Source organism: Pelodiscus sinensis, chromosome 8, assembly GCF_052426305.1.
Source record: "Pelodiscus sinensis isolate ZL-2025 chromosome 8, ASM5242630v1, whole genome shotgun sequence".
Classification (NCBI taxonomy): Eukaryota; Metazoa; Chordata; order Testudines; family Trionychidae; genus Pelodiscus; species Pelodiscus sinensis.
In genome coordinates, this window is record NC_143059.1 from 40678891 (window position 1) to 40700997 (window position 22107).

The 22107-nt window shown below is 45.6% G+C and overlaps 1 protein-coding gene across 5 annotated transcripts in view; it reads right to left on the minus strand.

Moving 5' to 3' along the window:
- PLCE1 (phospholipase C epsilon 1) overlaps window positions 1-22107 on the minus strand; it is a 379433-nt gene that overhangs the window by 316376 nt on the left and 40950 nt on the right. The window lies entirely within an intron of this gene.

Genomic DNA, 22107 nt, shown 5'->3' on the forward strand with positions numbered 1-22107 from the left:
ACCACACCCTTTAGGAATTGCTTCACCATATCATGAGCGAAAACCGACCTACCTCCTTCCCCCTCATGGAAAGCTGCTAAGGTGGCCAGGTGCACCCTAAACAATAAGGTAGGCAACCCTGCTGCCTGAGCTTGAGTAGGTAGTCTAGGATTAACAGGATAGAGGCCCTGGTAGGGGCCACCCCTTTGCCAGAGGCCCATATCGAAAATCTATTCCATTTGGCACGATACGTCGCCCTGGTTAAGGGCTTCCTACTTTCCACTAGCACTTGTTTCACCGAGTCCAAGCAAAGGAGTTCCCCGCCCCTCAGCCACTGATTCTCCAGGCTGTCAGGTAGAGGGCTTGCAGATTTGGGTGGCAGAGCCAACCCTGGTCAAGCCTCTGAGTCAACAGATCCGGAGATATCGGGAGGGGAACGGGATCCTCCACCAACAGGGACACTAGGGTTGTGTACCAGTATTGGCGGGACCACGCTGGGGCTATGAGTATCAGCAATGCCCCGAACCTCTTGATCCTCGTGAGCACTTCGTGCACCACAGCAAAGGGGGGGAAGGTGTAGAGAAGGCCCACCGGCCACCTCCCTACCAGGGCATCCACCACTGAACCCTTGCCCAGACCCCTGTACAAGCAGAATTTGGGACATTTACTGTTGGTTTGAGATGCAAACAGGACCAGTTATGGAGTTCCCCACTTCCGGAAGAGATGTGCTACCTCTTCCTTGAGGGACCACTCGTATGGCAAAAAAGCTCTGCTGAAGAGTCCAGAAGGGCCACTGAGGCTGTGGGTGCCACTGTGGGGGCCAAGTTTGCACCATGGCCTGGTCTTGGTCTCTCTGTTGATGCCGGGAGTGGGATCTATGCCCAGATCGGGAACAGTACTGCTGCCCCAAAGCCTGTGAGGACTGTGACCTTCTGGAGTCCACGGTACAGCAGGAGGATGCCCTGGACACCGGGGATTCTCCACCCAACTCTGAAGAGAGTTCAGATGCAGACCAGGGTGGTGCCGCGGAAGGGGCGTGCTCAACTTTTCTTGCATGCTGTGCCATTGCTGATGGCTGACCCCTGTGCGGCGGCGGTGCTGGTGACAGCACGTCTAGTGCTGGAGCCGGCGAGGCTGTCAGTTCAATCAACTCCCAGGCCACGTTAAAGGTGTCTAGGGTGGATGGCTGCGTGACCTCCTCCAAAGGCAGGTCCTGGGCCTCTGGGGTGCTGGCCCTCACCAGACTTCACTGTCTGCGTGATGAAGGGGAAGCCCCCTGGCGCTCCACCTGGTCACACCTGGCAGGCGATATCCCTCTATGCGACTTTTTCAAAGTCACCAGCACCGGGGACTGGGACCTGTGCCTCGATGTCGACTGGTGCCCCAGTGCCGCTGAGTGCCTGGAACCATGATCAGTCTCTCTCGTTGACCCCAGTGCGCTCCTAATTGACAGCTCCGACTCCATTAAAGTCTGATTAACTCTGGAGTTTCTCTCTCGCTTAGTTCGAGGCTTAAACGACTTACAGATTCTGCATGAATCTGTCAGGTGGCCTTCCCCCAGGCACTTGAGACAATCTTTATGCAGGTCCCCTCTTTATGCAGGTCCCCGAGTGGCATCGGCTTAGAGCATCGGCGGCAGGGCTTGAAGCCGTGGGGCCCTGGTATGTCCCCCCTGCCTAACTGGAGCCGGAGCAGAACCACTAACTCTACTTAGAACAAACACCTAACAATTAACTGTGAACTACTCTATTTACACACCAAAAGAAACACTAAGATAAGCTAAGGGAGCACTTGCGATCACAAGTCCGAGCATTCCAGAAACCGACACAGGCGGAAAGAAGAAACTGAATGGGGAGAGAGCCAGCAGGGGGTTATATATGTGGCTATACCTGCACCACTCCAGGGGGCTCCCTGGCTGGCCCAAGAGGTGCTGCTAATGGTAAAAAGCTTCCGGAACTTGTGCACGGGGTGCACACACACCTAAACAGAATGGACATAAGCAAGCACTCAAAGAAGAACCTGGGATGGGGTCTAAGTATGACTTTATCCCTGATAAATGTAGTAAAGGGAGGGTCTGCCATGAGGGCTGTGATTTTTCCTATCCTTCTTGCTGATGTTATTGCCACTATGAATGCCACCTTCATAGACAGGTATTGTGGTGGTATAGTGGCTCAAAAGGTGGCCTAGTGAGCATGTCAAGGACCAGATTCAGGTCCCATGGTGGCACCGGAGGGGGAGGAGGGGCAGATGTTTGGATGCATTTTCTGTAAGTCTGTGAGAAAACATTTCACCATTGGATGTGTGAAGAGGGAGAAGCCATCTACCGGATCATGGAAGGCCGTGATTGTGGACAGGTGGACCCGGATGGAGCTGATGGAGAGGCCAGCATCACTGAGGTCCATGAGGTAGTTTAGTAAGGCAGGTATGGGGACTGTGGTGGGATGCAAGTTGCGCATCATGCACTATTGATGAAAATGCGTCCATTTGTTCTGGTAGGTGCTTTTCTTAGAGGGACGACAGCTGTTTAGAAGAGCTTGTTTGACCCTGTCCGAGCAGGTAAGTTCTTCATTCTGGAACCATTGAGAAGCCAAGCCGTGAGTTTCATCATACAGAGTCCTTCCCTTTGATATATATCAAAGGGAAGGACTCTGTACTGGTAATGATTTTGTCCTACAACAAATCTGAGGAATTTTCTGTGGGATGGGTGAATAGTCACATGAAAATATGCATCTTATAGGTCGAGGGCTGAGAACGAGTCCCCCTCATCCAGAGAAGATACTATTGTTGCTAGAGTCACCATTCTGAATTTTGAGTTTTGAATAAACTTGTTGAGTCTTCTGAGATCTAGTATCCATCTCCACCCCCTGATTTTTTGGCTGTGAGGAAATAATTGGAGTAGAACCCCTTTTTGCAATGTTGTTTGGGCACAGGTTCTACAGCTCTTAGGGTAAGTAGCTTCAGGACCTCTGCCCGTAACAGGGGTTCATGAGAAGGGTCCCTGAAGAGGGATGGGGTGGGGAGAATGGGAAGGGGACCTGGAAGTAAAGGGGATTGCATAGCCCAATCTTATAACTTCTAGGACCCATTTGTCTGTGGTAATTAGGGCCCACTGATGGTAGAAAGGTCTCAGGCAGTGACCGAAGATCACATTGGACTGCACTGGGTTTGTGGGGTGGTCGCTCAGACCCCCAACCAAAACTTCAAATTTGTTGCTTGTTAGTCATGAACTGGTTTTGGTGGTTCCTCCTCCTATTACGGCATTGCTTGGGCCTGTTATCATATGGCCTCTGCTGCTGCCTATAGTAGTTGTAATTGTAATCCCTTGGTTTCTGATAAGGAGTGTATTTGTGCTTCTTATTAGGAGGGGTGTACATCCCTAGGGTACGTAAAGTCTTGCGAGAGTCCTTCATGGAGTGACAGATCTCATCTACATTCATAGCAAATAGCTATTTTCTATCAAAGGGGAGAGCCTCAACCCCCTTGGGACTCCAGATGACTGCAGCCACGAAGCCCTACATGTTACTATGGCTGTGGCTGTGGTTCTGGCCACGGTGTCAGCAACATCCATTGCGGCCTGAAGAGCCATTTTTGCTATTGATAAACCCTCCCTCATGATGGACTGGAGGTGAGGCCGTTTGTTTTCAGGGAGGTCCTGAAGCAAATCTTGTAATTTGGCATAACTAGCGTGATCGTAGTTGGCCAACAATGCTGTGTCATTAGATATGCGGAATTGGAGTGTGGCCAAAGAATACACTTTGTGGCCGAAGATGTCTAGCCATTTGTGTTCTTTGTCACGGAGCGTAGATTTAAATTGTGGGTTCTTAGCCCTGTGATTCACAGAGTCCAGCACCAGTGAATTTGGCTGTGGGTGGGCAAGTAGAAAGTGTGAGAGGACCAAGGTTGGTACCCCTGCCATGTATCCCAAGGACTCCACTGAGGTGGGAGCTGATGTACATCCACAGTTGGCTGGGCCAAATAGAGTGTTGCTGGAGGAAGTAATCCCTGCATGAATACCAGGAAGTTAGTGAGGAAGCAGGGGAGGAATGGTGTGATGAGAACCTGCTCCCAGGGCCAGCTTTAGGCAAATTTGGCTGATTCCCCGGAATGGGGCTCCACGCCTAAGGGCGCCCCACTCCCAGGTGCGCGACGAATGCACAGTGCTGCCCCAGATACGCGATGCCCTGGGCACGCGATGCATGCGCAGTAGCATCCGGGATGCATGACGCATGCGTGGGGCCCCGGGCATGCAGCGCACGCGCAGTGCCCCCTTGGATACACAACGCTCCAGGCGCAGGGCGCATGCGCAGTGCCATCCCAGGTGCATGACGCATGTGCAGTGCCCCGGGCACACAACTCATGCACGGGGCCCTGGGCGCATGATGGAATCGGGCCCCGTGCTTGCTAAAGCCGGTCCTGGCTGCTCCTATGTCCGCTACCATGGTCAGACCTTGGGGAGAGCGCTTGTGGCTTGAAAGCTTTTGCAGGGAGATGAAGCTGCCCTACAGGAGGACTTTTGCTGCACCCACATGTCCTCTGGTTTGTCCTTTGGTGACTGAAGAGACTTTTCCCAGATAATTGCTTTGAGCCACGATTCGCGGTCCTTTCTCGTCTTTGCCAATATGTTCAGGCAATGCAGGCATTTCAGTGCCATGTGAGACTCCCCCAGGCATTTGATACAGGAGGCATAGCCATCTGAGGTAGGCATTGAGTCTGTGCAGAAATCACATCTTTTGAAGCCAGAGGAACCCGGTATTGTAGCGGAGAAGAAAAGCCGCCGTGTCCGTGGCTGCCGCTTTTTTTTTTCTTTGAAGTTAATGTCAAGAAGATTAAACTAACAAACTATGAGGTAAAGGGACAGACATAACTAAGGGATTCAATTTTTCTCTCAGGAGGAAGAGCGCTGCTGAGTTCCATCTTCAGCCAGGGACAATTGAAAAGGAACTGATGGGACTTGCACCATGCACACACACCACAGCCTCCAGGGGGGTGGTGGAAGGGAGGAAACGCTGAGTGCGCAGGTGCGGCGCAAGGGGCACTGCTACCGAAAACCTCTGGTTCTTCGTTGAGTGGTGTCTCTGTGGGTGCTCCACTCTGGGTTCAGTGCGTCAGCGCAGGGACGCACTGAACCCAGAGTGGAGCACCCACAGAGACACTACTCAACGAAGAACCATTATTATTTCACGAATAGACTTAGATTGTAAGATATCAGGGGCAGGGACCATCTTTTTGTTCTGTGTTTGTATGGTGCATTCTGTGTGTCCCTAGTCCTTGGTGAAAACTTCTAGGTGCTCTGGTAATATGAATGAAGAAAAATAAGAAATAATACACGTATCAACCGAAGAAAAGACTTTTACCTTTTCCATAACTGGTGTTCTTTGAGATGCATTGCTCATGTCCATTCCATTTTAGGAATGTGAGCTTGGCAATGCATTGATACCAGAAGCTTTACCTTCAGTGATATACATAGAACAGTGTTTCTCTACAAGTGGTATGCATACCCTTAGGGGTAAGCGAGAGAAGTCTGGGAGGTACATGAACACAAGTGAAATTTGGCAAAAAATGTCTGGAATTTTCCCCTGCAAAGGGGATCGGGGAGGGGGTAGCAGCACATGCCTCTCAAATTGAATGTTCGGATCTGTGCACCCAAACATTAACAGCCACTCTGTGCACACACCCAGCGCTGGTGTGAAAAGCACATGGCTGCAGCGGTAGCAGCTCTGGTGAGACCCAGGGCAGTTCCAAGTAGGGGGACAGGTTTGGGTGGGGAGAAAAAAAAATCACTTCTACGGCCACCTCTCCTAGTTAGTTGCTCTCCAGCAGCCTCCCCAGGGTGCTCCAGCGAGGACGGCAGCTGAAACTGGAGACGCACATTACCCCAACCAGCAGCTCAGTACAACGCACCCTCATCGCTCCTTTCCCATGGCACCACAGAGAGGAGCTAAAAGGCCGTGAAGCAGCACAATAAGCTTTGCCCTAAAGCACACACCCCTCACATCAGTGACATAGCAAGGGGGAGGCCAGTTGTCCCCAGGCACCATGCTACGGGGATGCCAGACTGAGGTAGGTGCACACCACCCCATGCAGCTAGCCCGGCGGCTGGCAGGCCACTTGCTCCTTGCAGACAAGCCACCGAGGCAGGGCCAGGCGGCGGGAGCAGGCACTTCAAAGGTAGGGTTACCATACGTCCGGTTCCTGGCTCTAGTGGGGGGAGAAGCACTGGATTAGAGTGGGGCGGGGAGGGGGAAGGCTGTGAGCACTTTTTTTTTTTAAAGGAGTACTTTATTTAAAAAAAAAGGTTAAGAAACGCTGATGTAGAGGACCAAACGCTGACATAGAGGACCAGCTCTTGTGCCCTCTGGAGTGGTACACATGTCACAGAATAAGGGGCACTGCTGCCCGCGACCCACCCACAATTTCTTTTTGCCAGGAACTCCAACAGTGAGGAAGGAGGAGAGTCATAGAATATACATGAGCAACACATCTCAAAGAACACCAATTATGGAAAAAGGTAACTTGTCTTTTCTTCTTCAAATGCTTGCTCATATTCATTCAATTTTAGGTGATTTTCGAGTAGTACCACTGAAGGCAGATAAGAGTTTTACTTCCTGGAGAACTCTGCAAAAAAATTAAAATAAAAATTCTGCACACATTTTCAAATTCTGTACAATTCTGCATATTTTATTTGTCAAAAATAACACAATATAATTCCTCCAGTTTCAATTATTTTTGGTCATTTATTTCAAAATACCTCTCAGCAAACATATCAGTAACAATAAAGATAACAAAATCAGATTTTTTCCAATAAATAGACTTCTTACAAGGCATATTAATACACAACTCAGAGTAATCATTCATTTAAACTACAATACAGAACCATATCTCCAGCACCTGTCAGAAGCAGTGCAAAGGCTTGAGGGAGTCACGCGTAACACAAGAGCTGAAGGAGAAAGAGTAATTATTAGGAAGGAGTCTGGGTGTAACTTGGAGAATTGTTGGGCTGAGTGGGAAAACTACAGAACAGTTTTTTTGGGGAGAGGGAGCAAGGTTGATAGGGAGCTTTCCCCATGCAGACCCTGGCTGATCCCTAGCCTCTTCCATTTAGTCAGGGACATCTGCTCTGTTCACATGTGATTTTCTACCCCCTCAGGTACCCACTCTCCTCAATCCCCTTTTGGGTCCTGTATCCTCTTGCTCTTTCCTCATGTGCCTCTATCCCCCACTCCCATTCAGCCCCTAATCTAGTCTGCCATCTCCCCCAACTTTTATGAGCCCCAAACTAGTATCCCATGCTGTCTGAGACCTCATAGCCCATCTCCTGACCTGGCCCAACAGCTAAGGGCCAGCTGCTGTGTTCTACTGCCACACTGTCCTCTGGTGGGCAAAACTGCAGCAGCATTCCAGCAGAAGCTTTTTCTGCCCCAAAAGTTAAAAATGTGCATGCATCATTAATTATGTGTGCATGCAGTAGTGCAGTATTCTCCCAGTAATGACAACAGTTCACAGATGTGTAGACAGCAACACAGCACTGTCAAAACCAGCTTTGTCTCTGTCTTGCTGGATGATAGCGTAATTCATCATGAACACGTGTACCGAAGGCTGTCATGTCCCTGCAGATGTCCTGGATAGGGATATGTGCTAGGAAGGCCACTGATGATGCTTGATATCTGGCCAAGTGCTACCTGTGCCAGCTCATAAAATATAGAAGCAAGAGATGATCCACTCAAGATCTTCTGAGAAGGCACCAGAAAGCCCCTTGATCTGGTCTACAGTCATGATAAAGAGCTAGGTTGACCCGCAGAAGGTGCTATGAATGTTAAAATGTATTTATTTAGGTAAATGTGTAACCACTGACATTTTCAGTAGTTACACATTTACATTTGGGGGGGGGGAGAGCGGCTCCCCAGGAGCTGGTGTTTGTGAGAAGCCAGTTGAAAAGCCGGCTCTCCGTGAGCACCAGCTCCTGCCTGCCCCCTCGCACTGTTGCCTCTGATACAGAAGCAGCAACGTGGGGGAGAAGTGGCTGTGCGTAACCATGTACATGTTTACACTTTCACATCCCTACTTGGTGTGCTCCAAGTAGAGCACAAGGGCACATTGAACATCCTAAGCGCCCAGTTGCCTCTCCTCATTGGTCAAGTGTGGCTTCACACAGAATACTGGGAAGAAAATGTTTTGGTTAACATGAAAAGTGGACATCACCTTAGGCAGGAAGGCCAGATGTGGTTGCAGCTGGACCTTATCCTTGTAGAATACTGCATACAGAGGCTCCAAAGTTAAGCAAGATGAGATTCAGATGCAGGAGCTTACCGTAGTCCTGCGAGAATAGATCTGAACATGTGGGTAATGGCCACAGAGCAGCCAAGGCTAGATCCATAAGGGTGCCAAACTGAGCACTGAAAGACACAGGGTAAAGCCTCCACAAGGCTTGGCTAGGCACATCCGACCCCCAAGGAACCCGGTATCTCCAAATAGGAGGAGAAGGAAAGGTCTTGCCTTGGGGACCACCGAGGTGCCAATGAGACCTCAAAGTCCTGTTCATGGCTGGTTCATGGCAGGGGACCAATACTGGAGTTCTAGGTTCTACAGCCATCTGCTCAGGTCCTGGTGGCAGAGTTTGGCAGATCATGGGCATCTGGTGATCGATGCCTATAGCTCAAGGATCAATGCTATGATTCCGGTGATCAAGAGTGGGATGGGGAGAAGTGTCACCTGGACCCAAGTGACAGATGTCATATGTCTAGTGATCTGTGATTTGGTGGTCTTCTACAGGTTCAGTGTTCTGCTAATAGGTCTGTCAGGCTTTTTCACTTTTAAGTTAACTAGATCCTCTCCTGAGGAAGCAGAGTCACAGAACAGGGATAGGGAAGAGGTGGGTGGGTGGACCTTAAGACCCAGTGGTGCCTCAAGTTATCAGGTGCCCTAGACAGCTGTATATTCTGTGTATCCCTGCCTGCCAGTCAAATGAATCAGCTAAATGATATGGGAGCATCCATAACAAGATAATAGTGAATTTCTTATACAGCTACTGTTTCAGACGTTGAGAAATGAGTTTGGCAAAAAGATTCTCTCAGTCACTCCTATTGTTGGATGACTTTATGTGGCCTCTCTATTAGGCTTTATTTTTTCTTCTCCTATAAAGCATTAGCCATCATCATGAAAAAACTAACATTGAAAATGCATTTATATACTCTTAATCTAGAGACAATTAAATTTGTTTTTTTTTAATAAATTACAGATTGTATTAAATTTTATCTGTCTTTTTAGAAAACTTCACATTAACATTGCTAAACCTTCCTGCATGTAGAGGGAGTAAGAAACACTGTATCTATCACAAGGCTTAAAATAGGATAATCTAACTCATCATAAATATTATTGGGGGATCTTAAACCTGATTAAACTAACCAAAAAGACACTGCCATGTTATTCTGAGCACAAACACTTCTTAACCTTCCTTAAATCATAAATATATAAATATATATTATTTACTGGATGCAGAGCAGCACAGTATTTTTAGAGATTGAGACTGAATGTCAGAAACCTAGATTCCAATCCCATGGTTGTTATTAATGAGCTTTCTTTATTATATGCATCATTTAATCCATTTTTTCTCTTTACGAGTGCCCACTTATTTTTATTGTCAAGTTTCTGGATGCCTAATTCAAGAAGTGGAAGTACATTTGCAGCTTATGTGAAATTTTACTAGAGCAGTAATGCTAAGCATCTCTAAAAAATTAGGCCCTTGGTCTTTCAAGAACAGCATCCAAAATTAACTAAACACTTGAAAATTTTGACCAAACCTCATCTGTAACTTTGCTTCTTTGAAATTAGCATTCAAGAGCACATTTGGTGTATCTCATGTTCCCCACACAAGACAGGAAAAGAAATTCTTACCTCACAATACTTTGACCATCTGAGGTAGCATTAAGTCATTATGATAAATACCGAGGTTACAGATCATTAACTGGCACTACTAAGCCCTCTAGTCAATTTTACATGTAACATCCAAAATATTTTACGTAATCCTAAAGGATGTATAATTTTTTAAACCTTCTGTTATACCAGCTCATTGATATGTTTATGAAACACTCATAACAGTCTAATTTATGATATAGACTAGAATCCTGTTTATATTAGCAGGTTTGGGGACAAATAAGCAAATGAACCTGAAAAATTAATAGTGCATGATCTAGTAATTAAAGTCTGTATCTTAGTAAGTGGACAGAGTTAAATGTGCCAGCAGGGTTCTTGCTCCTTCGAAAGTTCCAAAATACTGACATCACAAGTTTTGGACTATATATTGAAAAGAGTACTGACATATTCAAAGCAACTTTAATCGTGAACTTGAATATAAGTAGTAATTCCATATTATGCACTGCAACCCGCATTGCAACATGGAGATCTCCAAATACTGCTTCGGTGTTGAGAAGTGTATCCAGAGGCTTTAATATGGAACAGTTCAAACTCAAAGGCTATGTCTAGACTGGAACGATTTTCCGCAAATGCTTTTAACAGAAAAGTTTTCCGTTAAATGCATTTGCGGAAAAGAGCGTCTAGATTGGCACGGATGCTTTTCCGCAAAAGCACTTTTTGCGGAAAAGCGTCCATGCCAATCTAGACGCGCTTTTGCCCAAAAAAGCCCCAATCGCCATTTTCACAACCGGGGCTTTTTTGCGCAAAACATATCTGAGCTGTCTACACTGGCCCTTTTGCGCAAAAGCTTTGCACAAAAGGACTTTTGCCCCAACCGGAGCAGCACAGTATTTCCGCAAGAAGCACTGATTTCAGACAGTAGAAAGTCAGTGTTCTTGCGGAAATTCAAGCGGCCAGTGTAGACAGCTGGCAAGTTTTTCTGCAAAAGCAGCTGCTTTTGCGGAAAAACTTGCCAGTCTAGACACAGCCAAATACTTTGGCAGTAGTATTGGCTCCAACTTGTGCTTCATGCTTTCAGCAATTCTACAGAAGCAATGCCTCATAAGAAGAGGAGTTACAGGCAGACTACAATACCACTGACTTAACATAGGGGCACAGAAGTTTCAGTGTAGTCTAGAGGCTCCAGCTTTGATAGCAACACAGACAGCTTATGAGAAGCATTTCTGTTTGTCCAAGAAAATGGATGGGCTTGTGCAAAGCTAAGCCCGAAGTCCTGATATTCCACTTAGTTTCTGTTTTTAGGACAAATTTCTCAAAGCAGTTTGCTCTGCATCTGGCTTCTCGCAGAAGTCTCTCAAGAATACTTCTTGGAGGATGAGGCAGCATATACCAGGCCTTCTCTGCCCCCTGCTGGAGGTATCAGTATACTGATATACTTTGCTTGAAGGAAAAGAATTACCCCAAGGAAAGATTTAGAGACATCCAAAGCACCACCCAAAGAAATCACTCAGGCTCTTATACAGGCAAACCAACAAGACTTGGTACTCAAGAGGCTGAAAGGTTTGGGAGGAGGTGGTAGCCAGTTAACACCAAAAAGCAAGAAAAGGCTTTACTGCTTTTTTATTAATATTGGGAGGTGCTGTATGAAACTGGGATAGGAGAGGCGCTCTTCTAGACCTAACCCAGAGGCCCAAGTTATGGTCTGGCCATCCAACTGCCTTTTCAGAGAAGCACTGTAACAAATCTGTTACTTTGTTCTGAAGTTTAAAAGTTCGTGTGGCCAATTTTTTAGTTTAACTTTAACTGCTAAAATACTACTGATGAGCTCGCTTCAAGAGATGCATGCTCCTCTGAAACAGACATCAATCTTTTACACTTGTATTTCTTAAAGAAGCAGAAGAGCTTTCATCTTTTTGTGGGGCTAAAGAAAAGAATTATATCTTAAAAGAGGAATAAAAAAAGAGCTATGGAGAGTAGGTATGTAAGCAACTAGTCAACTATCTGATAAGCATAAGCTTATCTGATAGTCGAGTAGTGACTCAACTAGTACTTCCCTCCCACCTTTCTGTCTCTATCAACTATACAATTAGCTAGGTAACCACAATTTAACATCCTTAGTGGAGAATACCAAAATTGTGTTGTGGATCAAAGCAGTATCAATGTGATACTAAACTTCTGTATAGGTCCTGGGACTCCTGGCCACACTTCTAAACTAAAAACAAGTTGTTTGTCAAGCCCAGGAAAGGGTAAAGAAAAGGTTCCTCACCCCTCCTGGGCTCAACTTCAGCTCCTTCCCTCATCCCATTACTAATCTCCAGGGCTTCTCCCTGCTGGGATTCCACATACTATTCAACAAGCCTTCTTTTACCCCTTACGTTTTTGTATATCATCCCCTGGTTCTTAGAGACCTTAGCTTGGAACTCTTCTCTGCTCTAGAGTCCAACCAGAGAAGATGACACTCACTAGAAAGAAAAACTACAGGAGCAGCTAATCACAACTAGTGGCCTTAGTCCTCTGCCTAGCTCCTCTTTCCTGGGTCTTCCATTATCAATGGAGCTCTCTCTGCTCCTTATGCAGCTTGTGCAGCCCTGATCCTGCATCTTCAGTACCTGACCAGTCCTGAACCAGGGAATTTGCTGGCCTAGGGGAGGTCAATGCCAGCCACTCTGCATTGACTGAGCAGGAACTAGAGAAGCATTTGGAGGAAGAGGCAGGGTGGTTGCAGAGCCACCCTGACTCTTCCTCCAAGTGTCCCCCGCATCTCTGCTTCTTGTGTAAATGAGCTATCTGTAGCACTCTGGAAGTTATGGGAGGGCAGAGGAAAAGTTGCTGGGCATGAGTCTCCAGCTTTTTCCCATGGGTGTTCCAGCCTGGGATCACTCACTGGGATGCCAGCCCACACATGCTGCCAGATGAGGGAAATCCAGATTATAGACCTGTATCACCTAACTCCTCCTTCTTTGGCCAGGAATCAATCAATCAATCACTCCCAAGTGTAGAGAATAGCTATTTAGGTTATATCCCTTGCCTGACAGGTGATGGGGATCAAGCTATTCTTGCACCAAGCCAGATGCAGTGTTTTCAAAATTTTAAAACTCCCTTCTCAAGCATAGCCACTAGCAATATTTCCAATTCTCACAAAAAGCTGATCTTTTTCTTAAAGCCCTACATCCTGGAGTCATGTGTTATGCAAGAATCTCAGTCTTCATTTGAAAAAATTCTAGTCTTCACGGCTGTGAAGAAAAACTTAAATATTTGAACAAACTGTATGTTGAAGGGTGGTGTTGTTTTTTAAATTAAAATGCGATGTTTTGAAAAGAAAAGTTGGGGTTATCCTGAAACCAATGTAAAGATTTCTGGAGTCTGACTCAGGATTGTTTAACTCTTGGAGCTGGTAATACTGCAATGTCCCTCTCTAGTTGTCTTCAGAATTGGGTACAAGTTCTTTATATACAAGCTGGTATTACAATGACCATTTTGGCCTCCAATTTTCACTAGCTTTTCCTTTTTCGACCTTTTAGGTTTTGCATTGAGGAAAAGCATTGCGTCTAGTTGTTTAAGGAATTGTTCCTTCAAAAAGATGAGCATTCTGACCCCAAATCAACAAATCATTTAGGTCTATGATTAACTTGAAAGTCAATTGGAGTATTTGTGTGCTTAAAAATAAGCAAATGCTTATGTACTTTGCTGCCTCGGGGCTAGGCTGCTAAGATTCCTGTAGATTCAGCATCTTGTCAGCTTGAGCATCACAAAAAATGTGAGGGGGAAAAGCACCACTTATTTTACAACATTCATTGACTTAACATATCACCATCCAAAATGTATAAAATGTGTTGTCTAGAACAACAGGATTTAATATTATCCAAGATGCTGTGATAAGTAGACTATGACTTAGACCACAGAGAGCACTATGCTGAGTGGTACAGTTATGCTACTGTGACAAAGCCCTTTTTCTGGTGTGGATAAGTGCACTGATTTTCTTAATCAAAAGACCGTACTAATGTTCACTAATGTTCCAACAAAACATGCATACTCAGAGTTAACCAGGGGGAAAAAGCACACTATAAAAAATACCACATTCATATTGGCTACTATTTCCCTCCAAAACTGATTTTAAAAAATTAACTCAGTGAATATATTAATATTTGGCTAGTACATTTCATATCTGCAGGTATATGAAAACATCTATCAAGACACTATAATCAAAAAACTATCATGAGTGATATTACAGAACAACATTTCAAATACAAAACAATTTTTACAACATTTTTATAAAAAATTTGAATGCGTGAGGAATGCTGTATGTAATATGTCAATTTCAGGATATGACAGAAAAGAAAATACCCAAAACCATTATGTGAAAGATGACGTTTTAGAAATGAGCTGAAATTTGCAAATTTAGATCACCCAATGTGTCTAAATCCTAGGGTGAAAAAGCTACTCACTTTGCAATAAGTATTCTGAAATTTCAAGAAGATTTTCTTTTGCCTTATTTCATCTATATTTAAATTAGGGATGTAAGAGTGTAGCTATTTAAATGAGTAACCAATACGCATTATTAGCTTATTGGTTACCCAAATGATAACACACAGCTGCCAGTCTGGCTCCTGGGGAACCAGCTACTGTCCCATGCTGCTGCCTCTGTACCATAGGCAGCAGTGGCTTCCTGGGAGCAGGGTGGCAGGCAGGAGCCAGTGCATATTAGCTCTTGACCCAGCTGCTGTCCCATGCTCCTGCCTCTGATACGGAGGCAGCAGCGCAGGATGGCAGCTGGTGCACAGCAGGAGCTGGCTTTTCATTGGCTCCCAGGGAGCTGCCTGCTTCCCCACATGTAACTGCTGAAATTTTCAGTGGTTACATGGTTAGCCAGTTACATACTTTTAACAACCCTAATTTAAACTACTTTTATATGACAGTTTTATGTACTTGCGGATACAAACTCAAGCAAAGTAGATTTGACCAAAAATTAAAATTAAATATGCACAATCAAAATGTATACATTGGCAGTGGTGGAAAGGTCAAGGAAAGCCATGTGTCTGTAAAAGCTGATGTACTCCAATAACTGAAGGCAGAAATACCAACAAGTATCTTACAATACAAGTGAGAATTGATCTGATCTTAGCTACTCTTTAAAGAAAAGATACACACACCCAGTGAGTGGATGTCATGTTATGTAAATATGTGGTTCAAATTCATTCCTTCATTGGAGTGTGGCCCATCTACCAAGTCATACACAAATACAGCCATCTGCGCACTTTCACTATTTATGACTGGGGACATCACATTAGTGAATCTTAACACAGCGCAACACTGTATGGTACAGAAAGTGAGGTCATTTTACATATTTTTAAAAAGGAAAAGTACTAACCTCTAGTAGTTGAGAAGTTTCAGTAGAGAAGACTGATCTCTGATTTCTCTAATTTCTATTCCTAACTACATACATTTCATATTTTTTAAATCTGAAGATTCTATCCATCTGACATAAAATAACTTATTTTTCTTTTAAGGAATACACTGATTTATAAATTACTGTTTTAAAGTATGGGAAATGAGATTTCTCACAATTATTATGAAGCGTTTTTAAAAAGATATAAAACACCAAGTGGGGCCAAATTGTAATCTATAAAAAGGCATCCACCAGAAAGGTAGAAGAACTCCATGAGATCACTTTCCTTCAATAAAGAGAGGGCTTTTGGTTACCAAGCATAGACAGTGACAAAGTTCTTCCACACCTGTACAGTATGAATTTCCCAGAAATGTTAAATGCTTGTTGAAACAACACTCCCCTTTAGGGTCACCTATCTTTTGCCCCCGGCGTGGAAGTCAGACTAAAGTGGGCCTACCTGTCCTTCTGACAACCTGACTATACAAAAATACTTTCTGTTATTATGGAATCAGCCCAGAGGCAAGATGAGTCTGTCACAAAGAGAGGTTACTCACCTTATGCAATAACTGGTATACTTCAAGATGGGTATCCCTGTGGGCAATAACTGGTATACTTCAAGATGGGTATCCCTGTGGGCAATAACTGGTATACTTCAAGATGGGTATCCCTGTGGGTCTAGGTGCCCCTGTGCTTATAATAGGAACTTTTTAGCAGTAGTATTCCCCCCCGGGTGCCAGCAAGCAAGTGTGCCAACTCATGCACGCGGTAAACCATCCCCTAAGTTCCTTCTCTACCACAGAGAGACTTTATACCTACGAAGCAGGGGGGAGGAGAATGGGCCATGGAGTGCCCACAGGGACAACCATCTCAAAGAACACCAGTTACCAGGGAAAGTAACTTCTCTTTTCTTCTTCAAGGAGTGTCCCTGTGGGCGCTCCACTGTAGGTGACTGTGGAGCGGTACTCTTAGCCTTTAGGAAGGTAGGGCTTCAGACCTTATTGGTGGACCACCGAAAGGACTGCCATCCCAAAGGTGGTACACTGTGAAGGGTAAGTATCTATTGCATAATGTTTTGTAAAGGTATGCGTGGAAGCCAATGTTGCTGCCAATGAGTGGAGCAAATGTCTTTGAGGGGCACATTGTGTAAAAAGGCCATTGATGTAGCCATCACTCTTGTGGAATGTGCCCGCAAGGGTTCAGGAAATGCATCTTTGTTAATGTTATAGTATTCTTGAATGCAGTTCACAATCCATTTGGAAAGTCTCTGTTTGGATACTGCTTGTCCTCTAGAGCCGTCTGCTATTGATACAAATAGCCTATGTGATTGTCTAAATTATCTTGTTCTGTCCAGGTAAAAGGCAATAGCATGCCTAACATCCAAGGTGTGGAGCTTCGCCACATTGATGTCCAGATGAGGCATCAGGTGGAAGACTGGTAAGTATATAAAAGCTCACTGATGTGGAAGCATGAGACTACTTTTTGAAGGAATTTCGGATGTGGTCTTAGTATGACTTTGTCTTTATAGAAAGTTGTAAACGGTGGATCGGCCATGAGGGCAGCTAGCTCACTGACCCTTCTGGCTATTGTAACTGCTATCAAGAATGCCATCTTCATGGGAAGGTGTGCCAGGGAGCATGTCGCCATGGACTCAAATGGAGAGCGAGTCAATGTGTTTAGGACTAAGTTGAGATCCTAAGATGGAATTATTGGCTTTATTGGAGGAAAGGTATTGTTAAGTCCTTTCGGCTACATCTAGACTACATCCCCCTGTCAGCAGAGGGATGTAAATGAGGCACTTCAAAAGTGCAAATGAAGCGGGGATTTAAATATCCTGTGTCTCATTTGCATAATCGTGTCATGGCACTCTTTCAAACAAGTGCCATTTCGAAAGTAAAACCACAGTCTAGACACAGTTCTTTCGAAAACGGGGTGCTTTTTCGAAAGATCCTGTAAACCTGTAAAACCTGTAAAAAAAAACCCTCATTTTTTGAGGTTTATGGGATCTTTCAAAAAAGCGCCCTATTTTCAAAAGAACCACGTCTAGATCGCAGTTTTACTTTTGAAATGGCGCTTGTTCGAAAGAGCACCATGAGGCGTGGGATATTTGAATTCCCGCTTCATTTGCACTTTCAAAGTGCCTCATTTACATCCCTCTGCCAACAGAGGGATGTAGTCTAGACGTAGCCTTCATGAATTTCTTGGTGGCCAGGTTTGTCCATCCACCATGTCACGCTCACTTGATATGGCTGCAAGATGAGCCTTAATAGATGCATTAGACTGGTTTTGCGTTTTGAGTGCAAGGAGTATTCTAAGAACATTGTGAGCTGTGTTGACCATGACTGAAATGCTCTGTGGTTAGCCCATTAGGAGAAACGCTGCCATTTGTAAAGGTAAGTTTTCCTTGTGCTCTGTTTGCAACAGCTTAGCTTTTGTACTTCATCCAAACAGGTGAAAGGTTTCACTGTTAACCCTGAAGGAGCCATGTGGTAAGATAAAGCCTGTGAGCCTCTGGATGCAGAACTCGGTCCTGGTCCTGGTCTATTATGTTCAGCCATGGAGAAAGAGGAATCGGAAGAGCAACTGACATCTGCGACAGGTAAGGGAACCACGTTTGTCTGGGCCACGCAGGTACTATCATGATCACCCTGGCCTAGTTGTATTTTATCTTGTAAATGATATCCTATCTTTCTAGGAGGGGAAGGAGCGCAAAGATGTACAATAGGCTGTGAGGCCAGTTGCTCAGCATGGTGTCGCCCATGGAGTTCTTGCCCAGGCCTGCCCTGAAATACTACTATGGGAATTTGGAATTGAGTGATGCTGCAAATAAGTCTATTTCCACAAAGCCCCACCTGCAGAAAACGGAATTCAGGGCGAGAGGGTGTATCTCCCATTTGTGTTTCTCATGGAAATAATGATTTAGTTGGTCCACTGTGACATTTGTTCTCCTGGGAGATATACCACAGATAGGCTGATATGATGAAGGATGCACCACATCCATAGTGCAGTGGCTTCGTTGCAAAGATGGTGAAAAGGGTATGTTCTGGACATCCTATCACTGGAGAAGAGAGGTATTGAGCTTGCTGGTGTCACCAATCTACTCGTTCCCACTGATGAAGGAGTAGCCTAACGCTGATGCTACCGCTAACTCCTGTTGTGTGTTAAGCAGTCTAGGAGGCAGGAAGGCTGGTACTGTTAGTGTGGAGGCCTGTGATCGCTGCAGCACTGGCTCATTGTATGCCTTGGATATCAATGGTGGAGGGGAGCCCTTGGTACGTAGCATCTGTACGAATTTAATGGGTGTCTCCATGGCTAGTTCCGGCAACCCTTTAGCCAGAGTCTGCGATAGCAGTTTGGGCACTGATTTCATCAGTACCTGAGCCATAAGTACCAATGGCGCAGAGGAAGTCTCCTTTGTTTTTGGCACTGAGACCGGAGTGCGTGCAGCCTTAGAAGTCACTGCCCCTCGGGGTTTGCCTATACCGGACTTCCCCAGTACCTGCACTTCCCCTGAAGCTCTTGCCCTGGGTGAAGGGGGCTTGTACTAAGGGGATGATTTCTTTGGCATGTCTGTCACCGGATGGCGAAGAGTGCTTCCTTTTTGGTGCGGGTCCTTGGTCCAAGACTGCTGTCGGTGAGATATGGGGCAATGAAGTGGCCAAAACCAGTTCCGAGGCAGGTCTCTCTACCTTCTCCATGGTCACAGAATCATAGAGCTGGAAGAGACCTCAGGAGGTCATCAAGTCCAGCTCCCTGCCCAAGGCAGGACCAATCCCAACTAAATCAACCCAGCCAGGGCTTTGTCAAGCCGAGACTTAAACACCTCTAGAGATGGAGATTCCACCACCTCTGTAGGTAACCCATTCCAGTGCTTCACCACCTTCCTAGTGAAATAGTTTTTCTTAATATACAACCTAGACTGCTCCCACTGTAACTTGTGATCATTGCTCCTTGTTCTGCCATCCCTCACGACTGTGAACAGCCTTTCTCCGTCCTCTTTGGAACCTCCATTCAGGAAGTTGAAGGCTGCTATCAAATCTCCCCTCACTCTTCTCTTCTGCAGACTAAACAAACTCAGATCCCTCAGCCTCTCCTCATAGGTCATGCATTCCAGCCCCCTAATCATTTTGTTCACTCTCCGCTGGACCCTCTCCAATGCGTCCACATCCTTTTTATAGTGCGGGGCCCAGAACTGGACACAATACTCCAGATGTGACCTCACCAGAGCCGAATAAAGAGGAATAATCACTTCTCTGGATCTGCTGGTAATGGTCCTCCTAATGCACCCTAATATGCCATTAGCCCACTCATCTACAAGGGAACACTGTTGAGTCATATCCAACTTCTCATCCACTGTAATCCCCAGATCCTTTTCTGCAGAACTGCTACTTAGCCATTCGGTCCCAAGCCTGTAACAATGCTTGGGATTCTTTCATCCCAAGTGCAGGACTCTACACTTGTCCTTGTTGAACCTCATCAGATTTCTTTTTGCCCAATCCTCTAATCGATCCAGGTCACTCTGGACCCTATCCTTCCAGTGTATCTATCTCTCCCCCTAGCTTAGTGTCATCTGCGAACTTGCTGAGAGTGCAATCCATCGCCTCATCCAGGTCATTAATAAAGATATTCAACAAAACTGGTCCTAGAACAGATTCCCGGGGCACTCCGCTAGAAACCTACCACCAACTTGACAATCAAGCCGTTGATCACTACTGGTTGGGCCCAACAGTCTAGCCAGCTTTCTATCCATCTTACAGTCAATGAATCCAATTCATATTCCCTTAACTTGCTGGCAAGAATATTGTAGGAGACCGTATCAAAAACTTTGCTAAAGTCAAGGTATACCACATCCACTGATTTTCCCATATCCACAGAGCCGGTTACCTCATCATAGAAGCTAATCAGATTGGTCAGGCACAACTTGCCCTTCGTGAATCCATGTTGACTATACCTGATCACTTTCCCCTCTTCAAAGTGCTTCAAAATGGATTCCTTGAGGATCTCTTCCATGGTTTTTCTGGCGACTGAGGTAAGGCTGACTGGTCCGTAGTTCCCTGGATTGTCCTTCTTCCTTTTTTAATAATGGGCACTACATTTGCCTTTTTCCAATCAGCCAGGATCTCTCCCGATCTCCATGACTTTTCAAAGATAATGGCCAAAGGCTCCGCAACGACATTTGCCAACTCCCTCAGTATCCTCAGATGCATTAAATCAGGGCTCATGGATTTGTGTATGTTTAGCTTTTCTAACTAGTTCTTTCCCCATCAAGGGCTGTCCACTTCCTTCCCATACTGCGCTGCCTAGTGCATTAGTCTGGGAGCTGACCTTGACCGTGAAGACAGAGGTAAAGAAAGCACTGAGTACTTCAGCTTTTCCCACATCATCTATCACTAGGTTACCTCCCTCATCCAATAAGGGTCCCACACCCTCTCTGGTCATCCTCTTATTGCTAACATGCCTGTAGAAACCGTTCTTGTTATCCTTCACATCCCTTGCTAGCTGCAATTCCAATTGCGCTTTCACCTTCCTGATAAGTCCCTTGTATTCTTGAGCAATATATTTATTCTCCTCCCTAGTCATCCATATCCAAGTTTCCACTTCTTGTAAGCTTCCTTTTTGTGTTTAAGCTCACCAAGGATGTCCCCGATAAGCCAATCTGGTCGCCTACCATATTTGCTTTTCTTGCTGTGCATCAGGATGGTTTCTTCCTGTGCCTTTAATAAGGCTTCTTTAAAATACTGCCAGCTCTCCTGGACTCCTTTCCCCTTCGTGTAAGCATCCCAAGGAATCCTGCCCATCAGTTCTCTGAGGAAGTCAAACTCTGCTTTTCTGAAGTCCAGTGTGTGTATTTTGCTATTCTCCCTTCTTCCTTTGGTCAGGATCCTGAAATCTGCCACCTCTTCCCAGGTTGTCACCCACCTCTACTTCCCCTACTAGTTCCTCCCTGTTTGTGAGCAGCAGGTCAAGCTGCGCATGGCCCCTGGTCAGTTCCTTCAGCACTTGTACCAAGAAATTGTCCCCAACGGTCTCCAAAAACTTCCTGGATTGTCTGTGTACTGCTGTATTGGTCTCCCAAAAGATGTCAGGGTGATTAAAGTCCCGCACGAGAACCAGAGCTTGCAATCTGGAAGCGTCTCTCAGCTGTCTGAAGAAAGCCTCGTCTACCTCATCCACCTGATCCGGCAGCCTATAGTGGACACCAACCACAACATCAACTCTGTTGCTTCCATCTCTAAATTTAACCCATAGACTTTCAACAGTCTTTTCTCCCTCTAAATACTGGAGCTCCGAGCAATCATACTGCTCTCTTACTTACAATGCAACTACTCCTCCTTTTCTCTCCCACCTGTTCTTCCTGAACAGTTTATACCCTTCCATGACAGTGTTCCAGTCATGCAAGTCATCCCAACAAATCTCCATTATTCCAATCAAATCATAGTTTTTTGACTGGGCCAAGGCTTCTAATTCTTCCTGTTTATTTCCCAGGCTTCTTGCATTTGTGTACAAACACCTTAGATAGCCAGTGGATTGCCCTACCTTCTCCATTCGAGTCAGGGGTCCTCCTTTGTTGCTCATTCCTCGTGTTTCTTCCCTGTATCTGAATTCCTCAATTAACTAAGGGCTTTGGTCACCATCCCCCAACGAACCTAGTTTAAAGCCCTCCTCATTAGGTTTGCAAGCCTGCCTGCGAAGATGCTCTTTCCTCTCTTGGTTAGATGGATCCCATCTCTTCCTAACAACCCTTGTGCCTGGAACAGAATCTCGTGGTCAAAGAAACCAAAACCCTCTCTCCGACACCACCTGCGCAACCACGCATTTACTTCCTCAATTAGATGATCGCTACCTGGACCTTTGCCTTCAACCGGAAGGATGGA